Below are 21,838 nucleotides of genomic sequence, written 5' to 3'. Positions count from 1 at the left end.
AGAAGTTGTCTATTCATGTGTTTGTGGTGAAGACGGCCTCTTTTCTGGCTATGTAGCTCCTTGGATCACTAGGGATCTCAAGGACCAGTAAGATGTCAGAAAGCAAAGTACTTATTCAGTGCTTGTTACATATTAGATGTGGCAGTGGGCATGGAAAAAAAAAAGAACAGATAAGAAACAGTGACACCAGTGGCCACCCTCCTAGAAATTAGTTTGAAGTGTGTGTGGTAGATAAGTAGACACAGAAACTGGTAGCACATGGTGGTGAGTGCTAAGAGGAAATTTTGCAGAGAAAGGCTGTGAGGTTTTCGAATTTTTGAACAGAGAAAGTGTGGAAAGATCTTGGTGGGTTGCTAATGTGTATATGAGAAGTAGGCGAGGCATCATGCTAATGTGAAAATATCTGCAACAATTAGAACAGCCAGAGCAAGCACCATGAAGCAGGGGGCACGCCTACCAAGGCGTGAGACCATTGTGGCTAGAAAGCAGCAAGGGGTGGGCAGGGGCTCAGACAACTTGGTGTATGTATGTGTAGTATATGAACTATGTAGATTCTTTCAAACCCCTACAAAGAATTTTGGAGGAATCAACCATGCAGTTGTTTTAGGACAGCATCCACAGGAATTTTATGCTTTTATCTCCTAAGAATGCATTCAAATGGAGAAAATATTAATGAATAAACTCAACTTGGTTCACTGTTTCAATGTTCCAGGCAGGCACTGGTGGTGATTCTGGCTAGCATAGTAGCAATAAAGGTGGTGAGATGCCATCTAGTCCTGGATGTTTAGAAAACAGGGCCAAAGCTTCTATTGTTGGGTTGTAGGACTATAAGGCAAAGAACACAGTAAGGATGGATCCAGTCTCTTGGCATATGCGACTGGAATGGTCAGTCGCTATTTAGAGATAATGGAGTTTGGGGGTTGGGGTCATGGGGCAGTTTTTGGGAGAGGATGAGAAACTTGGTTTTGGACATATGCATGCTTACATGCCGCTTTGGTGTCCACATGGAGGAATAACAGGAGAACAGGGAATGACTGAGAGTACAAGGTTGAGATTAGCCAAAGTTTATTCTACTAATTAGTCTACTAATGTCAGTTGCCTGCTAGACTGTGTTGCTTGTGACTTGCATGAAAATTATGTTAGTGCACCTTAGAGGTCCTAATTCCAAACAGCACCTCTCATGTTGTATCAGTGTATCAATACTGGATTGGGAATATTATCTGTCTGTCTGTCTGTCTGTCTATTTATCATAACTTATCTATCATCATTTATCTATTTATATTTCCAATAACATAAATTTCCCCAGATCAATAATATATACTATCTAGTCACATATCTACTTCACATCCTCATTGTGGAAGTCTATAGATGAAGGCTAGAGGGTCTGATATTGATTGATCAGCCACAAGAAAACAGACTTTTGTTTCTGTTTGTGCCATTCCTCTGTAAGTAGGCTACTTTTTGAGAAGGCTTTTGTTTCTTTTTCAATGGATTCATCTCAGAGTTGGTTTTGATTTTAGGTTCTGTAATATGATAGCCTGTATTATTGATACAGAACCATAATCTCCTTCCAAGAACAATACAGACATTACAGCAATTGCTTGCATCTTACCCCACAAGCAGGAAAAGCCATATTTGCATTCTTCGTAAGTTTCTCAACAGTGGGAATTTGAACAGTGGAGTATGTGTTTATCAAACACCTGGCCAGTCAAGAAAGAGGAATTCATAGTGAACATAATGATGACAACCTCATCTTCATTAACTAATACTATTGTAGAACTCTCTTCATAAAAATTAGAGGTTTGGGTGAAAGAAGTATTTTCATTCTCTAGAGATTACAGCTGATGCTTGTCAACTTGATGAACAGATGGGAGAGAGAAGCACCAAGAGTGTAAACTGAGGAGGTGGGCCAAGCTGCCTTAAACACTTCTTGAAATGGAAACAGAGAATTGCCACACCAGAGGATTTTAAAGATGTGTTGGGCATTTGGTAGAATGATAATAGAGGCATTGAGTGAATAACTATAAAGATAACTTCATTTTTGCCTGTATTGTTAGAAATCTCAGAAAAAATGTTTTGTTTCACATTTTAAAAAATTCACTAAATGACCTCTGTGGTACCTCTTTTAGCACTTTATAGCCTCACGGGGATAGAGTGATATAAAAATTAGTCTACTATTTCTCTTCTCATGGAAATTTCTAGGGTAGAGGTTAATGATACTTAGCATTTCGGCATTTAGTTTGTTCCAGGAAGTTTTCTATGACTACTGAGAACATTTTCATTCATTCCAACACTCCTATTAATAAAACTAAGACATAGCAAGAATAAATTTCATACCATTAGATAGTTGGTGCATTGGTGCAAGGTAGGTCCTTCAGCTGAAAAAATCCATTGTGTTTTGACTTAGCTTTGTTTGTGTGTAAAGTATTTGCGATGAAAGAACCCCTGGTTTGAATAATTCACATTAGCTACTTAGAACAACACAATATAATACATATTGCCCTTAACTATCTGGGAACTGAAATGCATATATCCAAAATTATGTCACAGGTCAGAGGAATGAAACTCATAGTATATATTATTTTCTTTTAAGACTTTGCCCTGGGCAAATAGGAGTTGGATTACTGTAGTTTCAGATCTTCTCTTTCCTAGTCATCTATAGTTAATGAACTTTGTTGGGTTTTGGAGATAAATCATATTTCTTAGGTATTTGGAGATAATAATACAAGACTGTCCTTGGGCAAAATTGAACAACATGGTGAGTTAGGAACCTTGGATGCTCCCACCTCTGAATATTGCCCTGCCTGTTTTTCCCATTGACTTATAAAACATGCTCTATTCCTTTCAAACAGATAAAAGCAACTTAAGTTTAATTCTAGGTCTATTTGTCATGAAGCAATCTCATGCACCAATCAGAACATGGGCCAGGTCTTCCAGGAGCTCTCAAAACACTTTATAAAAGAGGAATCTTTCAAGAGTTATTCATTATGACATCATGGAGTGAACACTTTCTTGTTGGATAGAACTGGGATTTACTTCCAGCGTAATCATCCATAAGTTGTCGATGCCATCTAAAATACTGCAAACAATGTGAATTCATTTGTCTTTCTAAATAGTATCAAAATTTTTGAACACATTTAAGGCATGTGTTCTGTGTATGTTACTTGACAGATGCCTAATAATAGGAATTGTTTGTTAATATTCAAGCAACAGTTTAAATAACTGTTTGGTATGTGTACCAGGTTTTGGTGAGAGAGGTTGTAATAAAATGCAAATATTGCAAGTGTTAATATGAAAATCGAATGAGCACCGTCTCATGCGGAGCCTCAAGCAACAGCACAAGTGCAGTTATTTCTATATTCCCTTTCCTGTGTGTTCATATTTATTGGTGAGTAGAACAGCAGCTAAAGCATTGTCCTTAGTGCTCCTTATTAGAGTCCTATTCTTGTAGTTATTGACTCTACCTACCCTCGTGATCTTTGTCCTATGCTTCCAGAAATCAAATTGGCCATGACTATTGCCCCCTCTGTCTTGTGAGTTTCTTTTTTTTTGCTGCTTTCCCACATCTGTTCCTCTGTGAGAGGCAGAATTGGGGCACAGCCTCCCTGAAATAGCAGTGACCTGAATCTAGCTCTCCTGGGAATGGAGGAGAGGGGTGGATTCCAAAATTAAGTCTAAGTATGAGCAGAGGGGAGGGAACTATTTTAACTGAAGTTATGAACACAGAAGGAGAAAGAGTTCTCCAGTGGGTGATGACAAAGGTCTGGGGAGCAGAAGATGGTGTCTTTAGACTGGTTGAAACATGTAATATATATAAAAATGGAGATGTTATTGTAATTAAATTCATAGAAGCCCGCAAAAGAAGAATTCTTGTCTCTATGTTTCATTCCTACTACTTGTTAGAATATATAAAGCGAGAATGCTTGGAAGTTGAACAGGAGATAGTATGGACTGTGAAGAAGAAAAAGAGAGACACATATTATCCATCCAAGATGCTTCTGTGATTATATTTAGTGTTCTATGTTCCTAGTCTCAAATTCCAGGAGTACAAAGGAGGAAGGAGAGGAAATTTAGTAGAGCAGAGGATGGTGGTACTACGTACACTTAGGTTATCAGCAGCAAGGGACCTTACACACATAGGAAAACAATGGCTCTATGGAATGAGGGAACTCGGAAGGACAAGTTGTAGGATTGTGGAAGTCTGCAACAGGAATAAGAACAAGAGGTGAGAAAGAGCCTTATAATGCTGTGATAGTATGCCCATTAGAGATGGTTCAAACATGGCCATTGGCATATTTCACTGTGGGTGGACCATGAGCAAGCAGCTCAGAGATAGGAGCCAACATGAACTATTCATGCAAGATCTTGGATGGTGAAGGGAAGGAAGGAGGCTGGCAAGCAGAAAGCAAAAGACTTGAATTATGGGATGCAAAGGCAGGTTGATAAAGAGACAGCTTTAGTTGGAGTGGAAGATATGGTGGGGTGGTTTAGGGTAAAAAGCAAAGGAGCAGAAGCGGGAATGACAGTGGTCACTTCTCAGAAAAGAAACAGCTTGCTGAGTTCTCACCCTAGGGGAAAGAATACAAATGGGGGACAAGTGAGAAAGAGGAAATAGTGCTCTGGGTTAAGGAGAAAGCAAAAATCTTCATGTGTTTGAGAAGCTGTTAGTTTTGTTATTGAGTAGTTATAATCCCACATGAGGGGTGTAGTAGATATTCATACTGGACCACATCAGCCAGGTTCAATTTCCCCCACTAAGTATTTATAGATACTGAGTCAGTGCTGACATTTAAGTTCTTGCAGCTGAATTGATTATAGTATCATTCATGTAGAAATCTTGACCTGACTTCTAAATGCATCATCATCATCACCTGAAGTATCCAGGATTGAGCTTCTGCGTTCTATCACTCTTTAGGTTTAATTATATATTACTATAAAGAATTGCATAAGTTTTAAGGATTGATGGTATCCAAGGGATCACACAATCTAACCCATTAGGTTGATTTCAACTTCTTAGCCGCCAGTAGTTTTGTGTCTCTTGTGCTTTAGTGAGGACATGACCTTCCTCATAATGATGGAATAATTCTATTTCTATAGCTCTGTCTCTAGACAGGTATGCAGAGAGTAGAGATTTAGGAAACCTTAGTTATTTTTTTAATGTGACTTCAGCATGTTTTCATCTTATGGGGCATAACAATATGCATCCTGGAAATATGGAGCTTTAGAAATGAATATGATTGGAATTTTAAGGTTCTTACAATAGTGAAAAACTACAAGAGTGTATGTGTAACACGTTAGTCAGAAGTCTCGGGAGACTCGTTGGTTTATTTAAACAAATATGAAGAGATGTTTCTATTAATTACATTTGTTCTTTGACATTTTCATGAATATACATAATGCATTCTGATTGTTCTATTTCCCATCATCTCTTGCTTCCTTTTTTTCCTGTTCATTTCCCACTCTCCTACTTTCATTACTAATTTCTTTCTCACATTCATGTCCATTTGCATTGTTTGTATCTTTTGGGGTGTGGTCAGGGCCCACTGTGTGATAGGATTGGAACTATCTATTGAAGACCAATGGAATCACCAGTTGGTACCAACCAGAAATAATGGCTCCTCTTCTCCAGTAGCTTGTCAGTAGCTAATCGTTCAGCAAAAAGGAATAGAATCCTGTGAGTCCCTCCTCATCCATGTCTACTCTTGAAAGGACCCATCCTTTTCTAGCCCAGTGCAGAAAGCCATAGCTGCTCTGACTTTGTAGTTACATTGGCCGTGTTCCACCTAAAGGATTACATTCTGCTGCCCTACTCCCTGTCTTCCAGCTCCTGTTTCTCTGTGTACTATTCTGCAATGGCCCCCGAGACTTAGAAAGTGCAGTATGAATGACTAAGGCTTATTTATTTGGATGCAGGGTCTCACTCTCTATAGCCTTTGCTGGCCTCAGACATGGGGAAATCCCCTTCTTTAGATTTCTAAGTGCTAGGACTATAGAGTCACCATAGTTGACTTTAAAAGATAAGCTTAAAAGACAGCATTAAATTTAGTTTACAATGAATGAGAGAAGGTGACAAAAAGTACAAGATTGGTCATGTGGATGGGGAAAGTTTGAGATGAGACCAATAGAAAGCTTCAGCCATGATTCTAAATACCCCAAACATCCTGTATGTCAATCATGAGATATCACACCAACACCGAGGCAGACTCAGCTCTCCACACATCAGTTTGTAGTGGCAACTCTAGTTAGAAGTGGCTGAAGTGGAGCCCATTTTACTGTAGTCCATAGGAAACAACACACACTGTTGTCTTTATTTCTACAACAAGCTCATGCATAGCTGTGGGGCTAGGATAAAGGATTCCTTTATTTGTATTAAAAAGAAACAATCAGCTTGTTGATTAGAACAGAGCTTCTGAATCACAAAACATTTAGAAAGCTTTGTTTAAATGCTCATTTTACACCCTGTAGGAAAGCCCCTCAAATATATGGCTTGCAGAAGGGAGTGGTGGGGACAGCAGAGAATACCCAGCCCTGTAGCACCTCATGATCTACATACAAAGCCTCAAGTGAGAAACTTCCCTCCCGAGTTTGGTGTTTACAGAAATGCTTTGTGCTCTAAGTCATAGACTGTTAAGCCTGCATTGTGTCGCTTGTGGAAGCAAGTGCAGACAATGACAGATATCTCCCTTGCCTTTCAGCCAGGCAAAGCCCACCAAAACAAACTGACAGACAAAACCCCAAACAAAAATAAAAAGCCAACACCAAACAGCAATCCCCCACCACAAAACTCCACAAAGCTCCCCAAACCAAGTTGTAAAACAAAACCAAAGCAAATATAAAAGCATTTTAAAGAAAAGAAAACCTCAATCCCCCTCAATCACAAACTCAAATCTTCAGCAGGCATATTTTACTTCTTAAAAAGCCAGCTTTAATTTGTATACTTTAATGTTCATCATATACATTCTAGAATACAGATTAAGCCTTCAAACTAGAGATCCTAAATACTTATCTCCTTCATAACATTTTCATAGCCCCAAACTCAGATTATTATCATTTTGAAGTAATGCTAGAGATGGAACCCAGGGCCCCATGCATGCTAGCTAAACTCTCTGCTGTTAATCTTTGCCCCCGGCCCTGACTCTTATGTTTAACTGAAGAGAGATTACTGTATAAAGTAGCCAGCATTTATGAAGTGATTACCATGTTCTAGCTTTTGACCCTCTTTTAACTCTCAGAACAATGGGGTGACTTACCAACAGTCTGCAGCCAGAGCACAAAAGTAAAGTGGAAAAGGGCATCTGATGGGGATAAAGGAGATGACAGCTGAGCCCAGAAGGGAGGCAGTTTGGTTTCCTCTGTCCTGCTGACCCAGGTGTCTTTGTGGAGAATTAGCTGGGATAAAGCAGTCTACTGAATTTTTCCCATTGTACCTAATATGAGAATGTCATCGCGGGAAGAAAAGGCAGGTTAGTAGTACAAGGCTCACCTTGGCTTCCAGGGCAGACTTTTACCCACTGGCATCTTGGTTAGGTCTGTGGAAACCTATACAATTCCTGAGGTTTTTCTTCAGGTTTTGCCTCCTTATTAGTTACTTAACGACTCAAGTACAATTTCTTGGGATGTCTCTTACCCCAGTGATTTGACCTAACTTCCTCTCTTATGACATCAATAACAACTATTAGCAGCTTAACTATTCATTTGTAGGATCTCACATGGCATGCATATCTTCTTAGTGGAAATTACCAATGACCAGTTATTATTTTAATGCTTATAACTGATTATATAGTTCCCCACAGAAATAAGTTTATTTACATCAACTCATGAATAGCTTGTACATGGGAACTTTCTTGTTTTGGGTAAAACAATTTGTTCGAAGATGCAAGCTTCTTACTCAACCATGTATTTCCTTCTGCTAGCCATAGAGGGTGATGAGGTTATATTGACATTGCTTTATGAAACCAAGACAGGAAATGGCAAATCTAACCCCTAACCTCTCTACCCTGCACAATTTTTGTCTAATTTTATGATTTAAAACCTGTCAAGGAAAACCCCGGGGGTGACATCTTTGGGAATTGCAAAACAATTGTTTTCAAAATGAATTGTTTAGAGGTTGTCAAGCTCCTAGAAATTGTGAATGTAACCCGTAATTGGAATTTTCTTCTTTTTCCTGATGTGGAGAGCAGGTAAATTAAAATCAGATGTTCATTTCTTGTTACTTAAGTTCATGGTTTATCTTGTCTTCTGAAAAATAGGTATAATTAGATCTCTTGCATAATTTACACAGTTTTCTATAAAAAGCAGTTCACAGATTAGTGAGACACTAGAAATGCTGACAGGAAAGACTCCCAATTAGAACATGATTGATTAATTTGTTGTTGCTGATCGAGTGTTAGTGTCATATTTTTAGATTGTAGGATAGAAAGTAGATAATGTAGCCCTGAATGTCTAGCATGCTAAAATCAAGAGGAGCCAGTTCATTTGCATCTACTCTATTCACTTGCATTCCCTTATGTTGTTGTTCCCTGTGGGTGCTGCTCTTGGAAAGGTCATAGGTGGGAATCTAGGTTGGCACATCACTGTGAAACAGTGCATCTCACTGTGCTGTTTCCAGGGCAACAGCATCAGCACCATTTGATGTACAGGTACAAATGCTACTTCTAGTAGCCCAACCCAAACTTATGGATCAGATTACTTGTGGATGCAGGAGTCTGTTTTAAGAAAACATTGTGGGTTTAATACTGTTTCCACTTAGAAAGATAATAGCAGTAGGATGGGGAATGTACTGTGTATGTTCATCTTACTGATTATTGAATAAAGTATTATTTGGCCAATGAGATAGCAAGTTAGACCAGACTAGGAGTCAAAGAGGATTCTGGGAAGTGTAGTTGAGAAGTGGTGATCCAGGCAGGAAGTGACATATCAAGGAGACTCATATTTAAGCAAAGGAAACAGGAAGTGTCCCCTTTTCCCCTTTACCTCCTCCAATGGCAGAATGTGAGCCACCGGCAAGAGAGGGTGCCAGCAAAAGGCATCCTCTATAAAGATAAGTCTTATAACTTTTATAGATTTATGATAATTAAGACTGAGCTAGCAGATAAGAAGTCCTAGTCATTGGCCAAGCAGCTTTGATCCTAATGCAAGTCTCTGTATACATTAATTTGGGCCCTAACTTGGGCGGGCAGCTGGCGTAAAGTGCACACGTGGCAGTGGGGCTCAGGCAGCTTTTGGTGGAAAGATTTATCGAAACAGCAGTCGGTTCTCCCCTAAGCCTATGACACATGTAGTGAGGAGTTCTTGGTCTAATAATAATGCTGATATGGGATAGAACCATTGGTCTAAAGGAGGTTAATTTACACAATTCCCCAATGTTCTATTATTAGCAATGTTTCACTCCCAGGTAGAGTTGCTAAGTCAAAGAATGTGGGCATGTTAACTTAACAGGATATGTAGTTTCATAAACAATTGCCCCTTGCCAGTAGTAAATGGAAGTTTGATTGCTTTACACCCAATTTTGTTAGGCACTTTTTGTTGTTGTTGTTTCTTTTTTTGAGACAGGGTTTCACTGTGTAGTCCTTGTTGTCCTAGAACTCGCTCTATAGCCCAGGCTGGCCACAAACTCACAGAGACCCACCTACTTCTGTGTACCCAGTGATGAGATAAAGGCATGTGCCACCACTGCCCAGCTAATACTTCATTTTTAAAACAAACCCACTACATATAAATAATATCCAGTTGTAGCCTTAAGTTGAATATCAACATTGAGGTTGAGCACCATTTCACATACTTATATGGTATTATCTCATCATATTTCTTTTTTCCTTTTTTATTAGAAAGAAAATTATTTTACATGTCAATCCCAGGTCCCTTTCTCTCTCCTCCTCCTCTGCACGCCCCAAGTAACACCCTACCTATCCCATACCCTTTCTGTTCCGCAGGGAGGGTGAGGCCTTCAATAGGGGGGGTCTTCAAAGTCTGTCATAGTCTTTGGGATAGGGCCTAGGCCAACCCCATCGTGTCTAGGCTCAGGGAGTATCCCTCCATGTGGGATAGGCTCCCAAAGTCCATTCCTATGATAGGGATAAGTATTGATCCACTACAAGAGGCCACATAGATTCCCAAGGTCTGCTCACTGCAGGGGCTCTGGATTAGTCCCATGCTGGTTTCCCAGCTATCAGTCTGGGGACCAAGAACTCTCCCTTGTTCAGGTCAGCTGTTTCTGTTTCACCAGCCTAGTATAGACCCCTATGCTCATCAGTCCTCCTTCTCTGCAACTGGATTTCAGTTCAGTTCAAAGTTTAGCTGTGGGTGTTTGCTTCTACTTCTACCAGCTGCTGGATGAAGGCTATACTATGGCATATGAATTAGTCATCAATCTCATTATCAGGAGAAGGCATTTAAGGTAGCCTCTTCTTTGTTGCTTTGATTGTTAGTTGGTGTCATCTTTGTAGCTCTCCACACATTTCCCTAGTGCTTGATTTCTCTTTAAACCTATAATGTCTCCCTCTATTATACTATCTCTTATCTTGTTCTCTTCTGTTCGTCCCCCAACTAAATCTCCCTGCCTCATCATGTCTTCCTCACCCTCTTTCTCCCCTTCTCATTCTCCTAATTCCCTCCTCCCTCCCCCATGCTCCCTATTTGCTCAGGAGATTTTGTCCCTTTCCCCTTCTCCAGGGGACCATGTATGTCTCCCTTAGGGTCCTCCTTGTTTACCAGCCTTTCTGGCAGCGTGGACTGCAGACTGGCATTCCTTTACTCTATGTCTAAAATCCGCATATGAGTGAGTACATACCATGCCTGTCTTTTTGTAACTAGGTTACCTCGCTCAGAATGGTTTCTTTTAATTCCTTCCATTTGCCTGTGAAATTCAAGATTCCATTTTTTTTTTTTTTGATGAGTAGTAACCATTGTATAAATGTACCACATTTTCTCTATCCATTCTTCAGTTGAGGGGAATGTAGGTTGTTTCCAGGTTCTGGCTATTACAAATAATGCTGCAACGAACATCGTTGAACAGATGTCCTTGTTGTATGAATGTTCTTCTTTTGGGTATATTCCTAAGAGTAGAATTGCTGGATCTTGTGGTAGACTGATTCCCATTTTCCTGAGAAATCGCCATACAGATTTCAAAAGTGGCTGTATGAGTTGGCACTCCCACCAGCAGTGGAAGAATGTTCCCCTTTCTCCACATCCTCACCAGCATAAACTGTCATTGGTGCTTTTGATTTTAGCCATTCTGACAGGTGTGAGGTGGGTATCTCAGAGTTGTTTTGGTTTGCATTTCCCTGATGGTTAAGGGTGTTGAACACTTTCTTATGTGTCTTTTAGCCATTTTAGATTCCTCTATTGAGAATTGTCTATTTAGTTCTGTACTCCACTTTTTAATTGGATTATTTGGTGTTTTGGAGACTAGCTTCTTGAATTCTTTGTAAATTTTGGAGATCAGCCCTCTGTCAGATGTGGGGTTGGTGAATATCTTTTCCCAATCTGTGGGCTGTCGTTTTGTATTGTTGACTGTGTCCTTTGCCTTACAGAAGCTTCTCAGTTTCATGAGGTCCCATTTATGAATTGTTGATCTCAGTGTCTGTGCTACTGGTGTTATGTTATCTCATCATATGTGTACCAAAAGTTAATTGCTTGTTTTTATCTTATTTAGCTATCTTTTTTTTTATTCTTACGAGTTTTAAAAACATTCTTGATACTTAGAAAAAGTTTTGTTTCTTTTATTTAAAATTAAGAAGAAAGACACTATCTTAAAGATTCTTTTATCATATTTATTTGTGTGTGTGTGTGTGTGTGTGTGTGTGTGTGTGTGTGATGAGTGTAGGTGTACATGCACTCTGAATGCACTCAGAGGTCATAGTACATCTTTTAAGAGTCTAATCTCTCCTTCCATCTTTACATCCAGGGATCAAACTCAGGCCATCAGGTTTGCATAGCAAGTGCTTTTGCCTCCTGGGCCATCTCACTGTCCCTGCTTTATGTTTCTGATAGTGTTTCAGTGATTACAATTTTATTATAACTATTTGTAATATATTACAGAAATAAGTTCATAATTTTAATCCACATCTTCCTATTTATAAATTTGTTTGCATAGTGTCCTTGAAAAGTTCTTTATCTAGGAAACAGATGTTTTATTAGTATATGCTTAAGGTTTTGCCTTCAATATTTAAGTTTTTCATCTATATGAAAATTACTCCTGTATGCAGATATCTAAGTAGGCAATGAATAACATAAATGCAACATATATATTTGAGTTTTTCCATGCAGAATAAAACAGCCACTTAAATAGTACAGTGCAGGTTTTGACAAACATGTTTACCCACTACAGTCCATCTGTGGATGATTTTTAATCTCTTTCATAATCTCCTGTGCCTCTGTAATCAGTCTTAAAATCTGCAAAACCTATCCAGGTCCTGATTTCTTTTACAAACATAGATTAGCTTTGTATGCTCTACAATTGTATATGAATGAAGCATCATGAAGTCTGTCGCTTTGTGTGTGTGTGTCTTCTTTTACTTACTGTAGTGACAATGAACTTTACTCATGTCTTCGGATTTTCTTTAAAACAGTTGTTTTTCTTTTTTTTCTAAATACTGCTTCATTTCATTATACAGATACTCCACAATCTATATCCTTACATGTTGAATAGACTTTGAGTACTTAAGACTACTGTGGGAATGTTGAGATAAACTTATGTATTATAATTGTATAAATATACATTCATTTTCTTGGTCTATGGAGACAGTACCTAGGAATGATAACAAACATCTACTTTTGTAAAATACTACCAAATCATTCCAAAAATGGTTGTATAGTTTTCTAACATTTCTCCCAGCTTTATACATATGAAAGTCTACCACTTCTACAATCTCATTCATGTTATCATCAGTCTTACTGATTTTCAAATTTTGAGTATGTCTATAGTAATATCTCACTTTGGTTCTGTTGGCATGGAATTTTTTTGATGTGTGGGAGGAATTCAGCTTGATTCTTATTTTTCTGTATGTACAACTTACTGTATCTGCACCCTTTGTTGTATACTGTGTAATTTCCTCAATAGGCAGTGGCAGTTCTACACACTGATAGTTCCTGAGACAATACTAACATCAATTAAAACTTATATGATGACATTCATTCTGCTTTTTAAGACATTATAACAAAATGTTGAAGTTTGTCAGGCACATTTAACTTTGAATGACAAATTAATCAACATCTTTATTTCTTTGTATATGTGCCTATGAGTACATGTTAATGTGTGTGCATGGGCATGTCTGTGTAGGTGCACATATATATACCTGTGTGCAGTTGCCAGTTGAGATTAAAGGAAGATTCAGTTGTCACTCCTTATTTACCATCTACCTTATTTTTGAGACATGCTCTCTCATTGGCCTTCAGCTTGCCAAATAGGTTAGGCTGTCTGGTGAAAGAGCATTGGGATCTGCTTGTCTCCATCTGCTAAGAGCTGAGATCACAAATGCATGCCACCATAGCCAATGCTTTTACATGGGTTCTGGATATGAGACTCAGGTTGTCTTATTTGTGAAGTAAGCACTTTAATGACTGGGCCACAGCTCTAGTCCTAATCAACATTTTGGTGAGCTTTCACAAGAGTTTAGAATTGTGTTAGCAAGTTATCCCTCATGCAATCCCTGTAGTTGATTGCTTTTTCCTTTTTGGGTTCTTTATTCTTGTGGTGTCCTACTACCCAGACTTATTATTACCTATAATTGCCAGGTCTTAGCTTGGCTTATTTCTAGTCAGCTTTCCTTAACTTAAATTATCCCATCTACCTTTTGCCTCCGGGTTTTCCCTTTTCTTACTTATGTATATCTTACTTTCATTCTTACTCTGTATCTGGCTGTATGGCTGGGGGACTGGTTCCTAGTGTCCTTCTCTCCTTGTTCTCTTGCACCTCTATCCTCTCAGATGTCTCCTTCCATTTATTCTCTCTGCCTGCCAGCCCTGCCTGTCATTTCCTGCCAAGCTATTGTCCATTCAGTTCTTTATTAGACCATTCAGGTGTTTTAGACAGGCAGAGTAACACAGCTTCACAGAATTAAACAAATGCAACATAAAAGAATGCAACGCATCTTTGCATCATTAAACAAATGTAACACATTTTAAAATTTCCACAACAAATCCCAACTTATTCTTGCCTTATCCAGTGTCTTAATCTATTTTCTTGTTGTTGGTGTTTTTTGTTTGTTTGTTTGTTTGTTTTTCAAGACAGGGTTTCTCTGTATTGTTTGGAGGCTGTTCTGGAATTCGCTCTGTAGACCAGGCTGGCCTCGATCCACCTGCCTCTGCCTACCGAGTGCTGGGATTAAAGGTGTGGGCCATCAACGCTCGGCTTAACCTATTTTCTTAAAACTATATTCTTAATCATGAAATTTCAAATGGGTGTTTGTTTTCTTTCTTTTTTTAACAGTATAATTCAAACAATTTATTTAATCCTTCAAACAAAAAAATGAACACTAAGTGAGTGATTGGTAAGGCCATGGCCAGCCCTCCCCTTGCTTTTGCAAATCAAGTTTCATTAGATTACAGCCATGCTCAGTCACATGCATACTGTGTAGGGCTGCTTTTATAGCACAGAATAGTTACAACAAAGGCCACATGGCCTACAAAGCCGAAAATATTATCTACCTACTCCTTTACAGAAAAAGTTTGCTCACCTCTGATTCAAGCCATCATGGTTTGCCTTAAGGATATGGTGACTTCAGTAAGGGTGGAGACTGTGACCTATTGAATAGGTTCCTCCAAACCAGAAGACAATTAAGAGGTGTACATTTGACATCATTTCTTTGACAAATATTTTGATAAAAATTATAATTATGTAAACTACACATTCAAATAATTTAAAAAGAGTATTTCTCCCTGATTCACTTATTTTATTATTTGATCAAGAAAACAGACTTCTTCTTAGTACTTTTCCCCAAAGAGGTCACACCTGAAACGATGAAGAAGAACAGTACAACTATCTCTCATTTGCTGGTACTTGCAGCAAGATGGAAGCTGCTGTTTGTCTTCCAAATGCTCCCCATCCCAGCTGCTGAAGACTTACTGTCCCCATGTAAGAGAAGCTGGGAGCAATGGATTTGGAATCTTTCTTCTCCTAGATTCCATGATTTTTCTCTTTCTGTTCAGGGAAGGGTTGGTGCCACTGATTTTTTTCTGAAAAAATCATAATTGGCTCAGTCATAATTGCTATTGAGTTTGTATGCTGTTGGCATATCAGGCACTTGCTGACCAGAAAAGTTTTATGTAACAAGTTCTTGTGGAGCCAAGTGGAAGGCAGAAGACCTTCATGTTGAGTTCTCACTATCTTACACACTCAGAATCTCAAAATCTTCCTCCAGGTCAAGTCTTCCAGGTGCTCAGTGGAGTCTTTGAATTCTGCACCTGTGGTTGTCACTTCCGGCTTGGCTGGAGGTACAAAATGTGAGGTTGTTTCTGAACTAATTCAAACATCCTCAAATTCTGCTTTAGAATTTCCTTCTGAACAAGGTTACACCAATTATCAAAGTCTTTCTCTTCTATGCAGAAAAATCCCAAGGCCACAGAAGGATCCAAGTTCAGGATACTCGTTCGCTATGGAGACTGCAGGCAGTGGAAAGTCTGATCGTCTAGTATTCCACTCTCTTCAGTGTCAACAAAGGTCTGGGTTGTGTGAGGGTCCAAGAAAATCAGCTCATCACCTAAGAATCCTATGAAATAATAGGCGTTATTTGGCTTTTCTCCTAAAACCCCTAAAGACTGTGGCATCTTAAAACACTCTTTGAATGTTTCAGTATACACAAGATTGATTTGTTTTATGCCCAGGCGAAGGGGCACAATGAGCAGCAGGGTTTTCCAGGCTGGGCATGTGGCAGAGGGACCTTTACTCTGATTTGAAGCAGTCAGAGAATCAGGAGGGCTCTCATCAGCTGTGTGGGCACCCACAGGAAAAACACAGCACATTTTCTTGATATCTTCAATGACCACCATGTTATCCATTGAAACATAAACAGCCAAGGAATTCCATTCATCAAATAAAGCGAGTTTTTTTAACACCTGTGTAACTGTATTTGCTCTAAACCATTCGCCAATTGATTTCCCTTCTCCTACACCCATTTGTGCCATCTACTGCATTGAATAGCAACAGTCTTTTCTATCTAGGAAACACTGCAGTATCCTTTGGTATTCTTTGGGTTGTTCTTTTTGTTTCTCCCAGTTCCAATCCCTTCCCAAGTGTCTACAGATAAGGGCTTGAGCCAGCATCATCTGTCCATAGCACAACATACATCCCCAGCCAGCATGAGATGAAGGGCCTGTTACCCCAATCGGTGAAAATTTCCTTCTGTATGTAAACCATAGATGAACAATTATATGAGACAACAGCTTAGATTTTCCTGTTCTAAGAAGGTGTTGCTTCCCCAAGATCCATACCAGCTCATCTGTATCCGGGAATTCTTCTATGTAGTCAGTGAAAATAGTAATCTGGTTCTCATACTTGGACATAACTGACTCCATTCTCCAGCTGTCATCCTGGGCCAATCCTGTGTTTGTTTTCAAAATGATTTTTGTTTGGAAACTTTGATGCTTTGTTTTACATCTAAACCCCAGATATCTAGTTGACCACACTGTGGATGATGCACATAGTGTTTTTTAAACTCTATGCTTCATCTTTTCCTACTAAGGTATAAATCCAAGTAAGATAATTGAGAAATACAGAAAAGCATGAAGGCTAAAACTAAATGTCTTCTACAGTTTTACTTCCTAGACATAGCCATAAAGTGCATTTTGCTTATAAAAATTAAATGTGATGTTAAGAGGAAAAAGCACAATAGCTTAGTTTTGTGCATTATTCTTTAATATTTTCTTTTTTATCTCATTCCTAAGTTGTTGTGAAATATTACTTTAACTAGTCAAAGATGTGTTACATTTGTTTATGCTACATTTCTTTAATCATGTAAAGATGTGTTGCTGTTTCACCTTGCATGCCTAAGGCACCTGATTGGTCTAATAAAAAGCGGAATGGCCAATAGATAGGAAGTTGAGGGATAATCAGAGATGGCCTGCAGTAAGAATAAGTAGGGGGAGAGAAGAGAGAAGAACAAGAGGAAAGGATAAGGGAGCCACCAGCCAGCCAGACATGAAGTAGGACGAAATGTAAAAAGCCCTGAGGCAAAATGTAGACGGAGAGAAACAGGTTTATTCAAGTTATAAGAGATAGTGGGAGAAACCTAACTTAAGAATGAGAATTCATAGTTAATAGTAAGTCTCCATGTCATGATTTGGGAGCTGGTTGGTGGCCCAAAGGAAAACCTGCTACACTAACTGTCCTGTTACAACAAGCCAATAGAATGCTCTAAACCATTACTACAACTTTTGTGTTTGTTGTTGAATTATAAGGTTAAAAATCTAATAAAATTTACTCATATTATTGAGCTCATGTATTTCAAAGCTTATTTTTAAAATACAAATGAAAACAAACATGCCCATAATTAAATATATATAATTATAATCACAATTAAGAAAATGTTATAAATATTTGAAGATTTTAACATAACGAGCTGAGAGCAATATTTGTTTTTGTTTTTTTTTATGTCTGATTCAAGGACAGTAATTGTACTAATGTTTGGCTTTGTAACATAACTTTTAGGGGATGCCCAGAGTGCAATTAACAGTGCAAATGGAATTCATGTATTTTTATGTAACTCAGACAGTTTTATATTTTCATCCTGAAGGTAGAATTTTCAAATTCATTTCTTAATATTTAAATTCCCTTGTTAAGAGCAGAGACAAAAAGGTTTAGAAATGTCTAATCTCTTAGGGTTTAAAAATACAAGCAATTATTGTGTGTGTTAGATTTATTACTTTTGTAGATTACAATCAATGGGATTTTTGCAATTAATGACAAAATTGTGTATAATGGTCTTATGGTATTAATAGTCTTAGGAAGCCATCTGTGGCAGTTTCATTTTTCCATATAATTGCACAGAGTAGTGCATGTTTTCCAAGGAAAAAAAATCTCTAGACAAACTATGCCTCATTTTACTTCTATTTTAAGCTTATCTGCTCACTGAATCTGAGCTTTTTGAGTGATTTTTCTTTAGGGATTTGGGAGTTTGCACAAAGGACAGGCATAACAAAGTCAAGTTTGGACAGGCTACATATTGCGGCGAGGAGACAGCATCCTTCCATGACAATGCAGTGCTTTTGTGATTTCTTTGGTGAGAGTGGGCAGAGGATAGGGGATGAACGCTCCCTTGATTTAGTGTGTAACTTTATCATTTGGACATTAGACCGTTTCAACCACTGAGAATGGACTGGGCAATATGGACTCTGTCAACTGACATTGCATGACCCATATGGTTATTTCCCACTTGGTGAATGTGCACCCAGAGCCCATTATACTTTTCCTACTGTGGATGCCTGTTGCTAGAGCTCAGAGCTTGGTGTCACGTATCTCATGGTGATGTCTTAATTTTCTTAATATCCTTTTGTTTTCTTTATGATAATTTTCTTCCTTTATGTCCAATGCCAACAACAATCATTATAGACTGACTATAAGCATCCTTTTTAATCGAACTCAGAATATGTTTTTTCAATCATGAGCTCTAATATTTAGGACACTCCCCTGGTGAACACACTACTATTTTTCAGTCTTTAGTTTGCATGAATTTCATGATTCTCTAAAACACAGTCAATTTCCCCTGCCAATGTGAACACGTTAGTTCATGTTTCCATGAACATGCCTTGCATTTACTTGACCATTCCTTCAGTGATAGGAACTTTGGTGGCCTCTGGAATCTTGGGATGAGAAACCGTGCTTCAGCCACAGTCTTTACATGAGTCTCTTTGGAATGATTGTGGGTGCTACTTAGTCCTCAGGACTTCAGGAACTGGTGCTCTTGAAACTTTAACTCTGAAATCATATACATACCAGGAGCAGTGTATGGACTGAGTAGGTTGTGTTTGTATACTTAGAGATATATATCATAACAATTAAGGAAAATTGATAGACTTACTCATTTTACTTATAGATTCCTTGGTTTTACTATGAATATTTATAGCTATTCTTTGAATATTATTATGTTTAATATTTGATAATCTTAAATATTGTGAATAGCTTCCTTGAACCTGCTAGTCATATTTAGGGCTTATCATATCTGATAATGATCCCAGAGTAATCAGTAAGGAATCTATGGTAATTTTTGTGGTGATGGTGTCATGATGAATTTTAACAATTGGCTGTCAGATCTGGGAGCAGCATCCAGACTTGGTGTGTGCCATTTTTTCCTGGTGTAAATATTGACACCATATATATGAAGAAGGTCTCTAGTATGAATCTGTGTCAGAGTGAGTTGCTGCTCTAGCAGAGCACTGGCCTGTCACCTGACACCCCTCAGAGCATAATGGTAGCTATGTTTCTTCCTATCAACTTCTTTCCCATTTTTTTTTTTTTTTGGTTCAGTTCTATTCTGTTATACTTACTTAGTATGTTCACCTTATATGTTATTGTATTTTGTGGCTCCAAAATTTCTTTTTTGTAGACGCCACCTCCAAAGCTGGGGCTGGCCTTGAACATATAATCTTCTTCCCACCGCCTCCAAAGGGCTGGAATCACAGGACTCAGCCATCTGCTATGGATGTTTCTAAAGATTTCTCAGTCTTCTTTCCCCTCATGTTTTCATGCCTTCAATTCCTCTCAGTTCTTTAAACATGTTAAGCATTCTTTATTAATTTACATTCTAAATCCTTTAATTCTAGTTTTTGTACTTTGTAAGGAAATGCTTTTATTTACGCTTTAACGTAACTGGATCCATTTGTTTCTCTCTTTATCCCTGTTTCTAGACAAGGGAAACTGATACTGGAATGGTAAATAAATCATTAAGTCAAAATTTAATGTCTTGGCTGGGTTTTTCTTTTCGTTTTTGTTGCTTGTGTACATGTACATACATACATGCATTCATGTCTTTGGGACAGTCTGTACATATATGTGAGTATATGCCATAATATAAGTGTGTAAGTCAGGGGACAATCTTCAGTGTCAATCCTTGTCTTCTAAGTTGTTTGAAACAAGGTCTCTTGTTTATTACTGCATATGCCAGAGTAGCTAGTCTGTAGGACTCCCAGGAATTCTTTTGTCTCCACCTTCTCTTTCACCATGGGACTGCTGGGGTTATGGATAAAAACCTGTATGTCTGCCTTTATGTAGTTTCTGAGGATCTGAACTCAGGTCTTCATGGTATGTGGCAAATTACCCAGTGAGCCATCTATCTATCATCTATCTATCTATCTATCTATCTATCTATCTATCTATCTATCTATCCATCATCTATCTAATCATCTCCTGTCATTTATCTATATAATCTCTCTATCATCTGTTTCTCTATCACCTATCTGTCTATCATCTATCTATCTAGTTTGTGTTCCTTTCTAATACTTTGCTTTGTTTTCTTTCTATAGTGCTTCCTTCATAAGTCACTTGTCCAAATCTACCCCATACACAGTTGAAATTGTATTTCATGTTCAGTTTTCAGTGTTTAAACTTCTTTGTATTATTGTTCCCTATATTGGAAAGAAATGTTTATTTCAGTGATATTTATCTCTGCTTTTATCCCTTTTAAGGACTTAGTTTCTGGAGGGTGGATGATGTCATAGTCCTTATCAATAGCAAGCAGCACAGGTGATTGAATAAGCAGAGGAATGTGTCAGTCTGCAATTGCTGTGGGTGTGACATCTTGAATTCTGTGCTCTGTGGTTTGGTTCCTTATCTATAATGTGAAGATGGCCACCTGAGTCATAGAGCTGGGACTCATAAATGCAGTAGCTCAGGTGTATCAGCTGGCAGGAAAGTGTTCCCAGCACATGTTGCCTTTGGTCCTACTCCTTCTATTGAACACACACACACACACACACACACACACATATATGTATAATCTATCTCTATATACACACACACACACACACACACACGTATATATATATCTATATATATACGTGTGTGTGTGTGTGTGTGTGTGTGTGTGTGTGTGTGTGTGTGTGTAATTTCATTAAGAAAAAGTTGAAAAAAAGTGAATGAATTTCCCTTGGATCTCTCCTTGACTGACTCTATAGTGTCCAGCTATTGTTATGCTGGGTTGAGATTTTCCTGAGTTTGCCCCTCCTCCTTTCAGATAAAAATGACCAGTCTCACAGGGTAGTTTGCCACTCTAATTGGTTCAAGAGATAAACTAATCCTTTCTATTGAATTAGTTGTCTAATGTTCCTTTCTCCCAGGGCAAGAAAGTCTTAATCCATCTCCATGCAGAGGTGCCTCTAAATAATGAATCCTTTGTGGGAGCTTCTTGTCAGGTTTAAAGGGATTTAAGTAGGGGGTATTTTGTAAAAGCAACCTTTAAAACAGCAGGTCTCCTCACATATAGGACCAATTTTATTACCATTTTTCCTTCCTGTCCCTGTGGGAAAAAGATTGTCAGTTTGTCATTTGGCTAATGGGAGTTGGAAGTAGATTTCTGAGTCAGTTTCAACTTAGAAGTGAATTCCTTATGTACTTGTGGGTTCCATATGGAGCCATAGAGGTCACCATGGGTCATACCACACCTGGATATATAGGTTTGTTTTCCCACTTGTATCATAGAATCAAGGGTCTCTTTGGAGCGGTCAGTTCTTGATACAAACTCAAGTTTCTCCATGGCACTACTACTCCACTATGTTTATTTAGAAGTGGGAATTGTTTCTTTTTAGAACTCATCTGGACCCCCAAATCAAGTATTCAAAGTTATTGAAACACATAGTCTCTAAAGACCTATTTTTTTCACTCGTTAATTTTCTGATACTCTCTTTATTT

General features: G+C 38.4%; 1 pseudogene; it reads right to left on the bottom strand.

Annotated features, from left to right (window-relative positions):
* Positions 1-15,326: 15,326 nt before the first annotated feature.
* On the bottom strand, positions 15,327-16,351 carry LOC100773120 (annotated as a pseudogene).
* Positions 16,352-21,838: the final 5,487 nt, after the last annotated feature.

This window comes from Cricetulus griseus, chromosome 7, assembly GCF_003668045.3.
Source record: "Cricetulus griseus strain 17A/GY chromosome 7, alternate assembly CriGri-PICRH-1.0, whole genome shotgun sequence".
In the NCBI taxonomy this organism is placed as follows: Eukaryota; Metazoa; Chordata; class Mammalia; order Rodentia; family Cricetidae; genus Cricetulus; species Cricetulus griseus.
The sequence above is the reverse complement of the archived record's forward strand: the minus strand, read 5'-3'. Positions and strand labels throughout refer to the sequence as shown.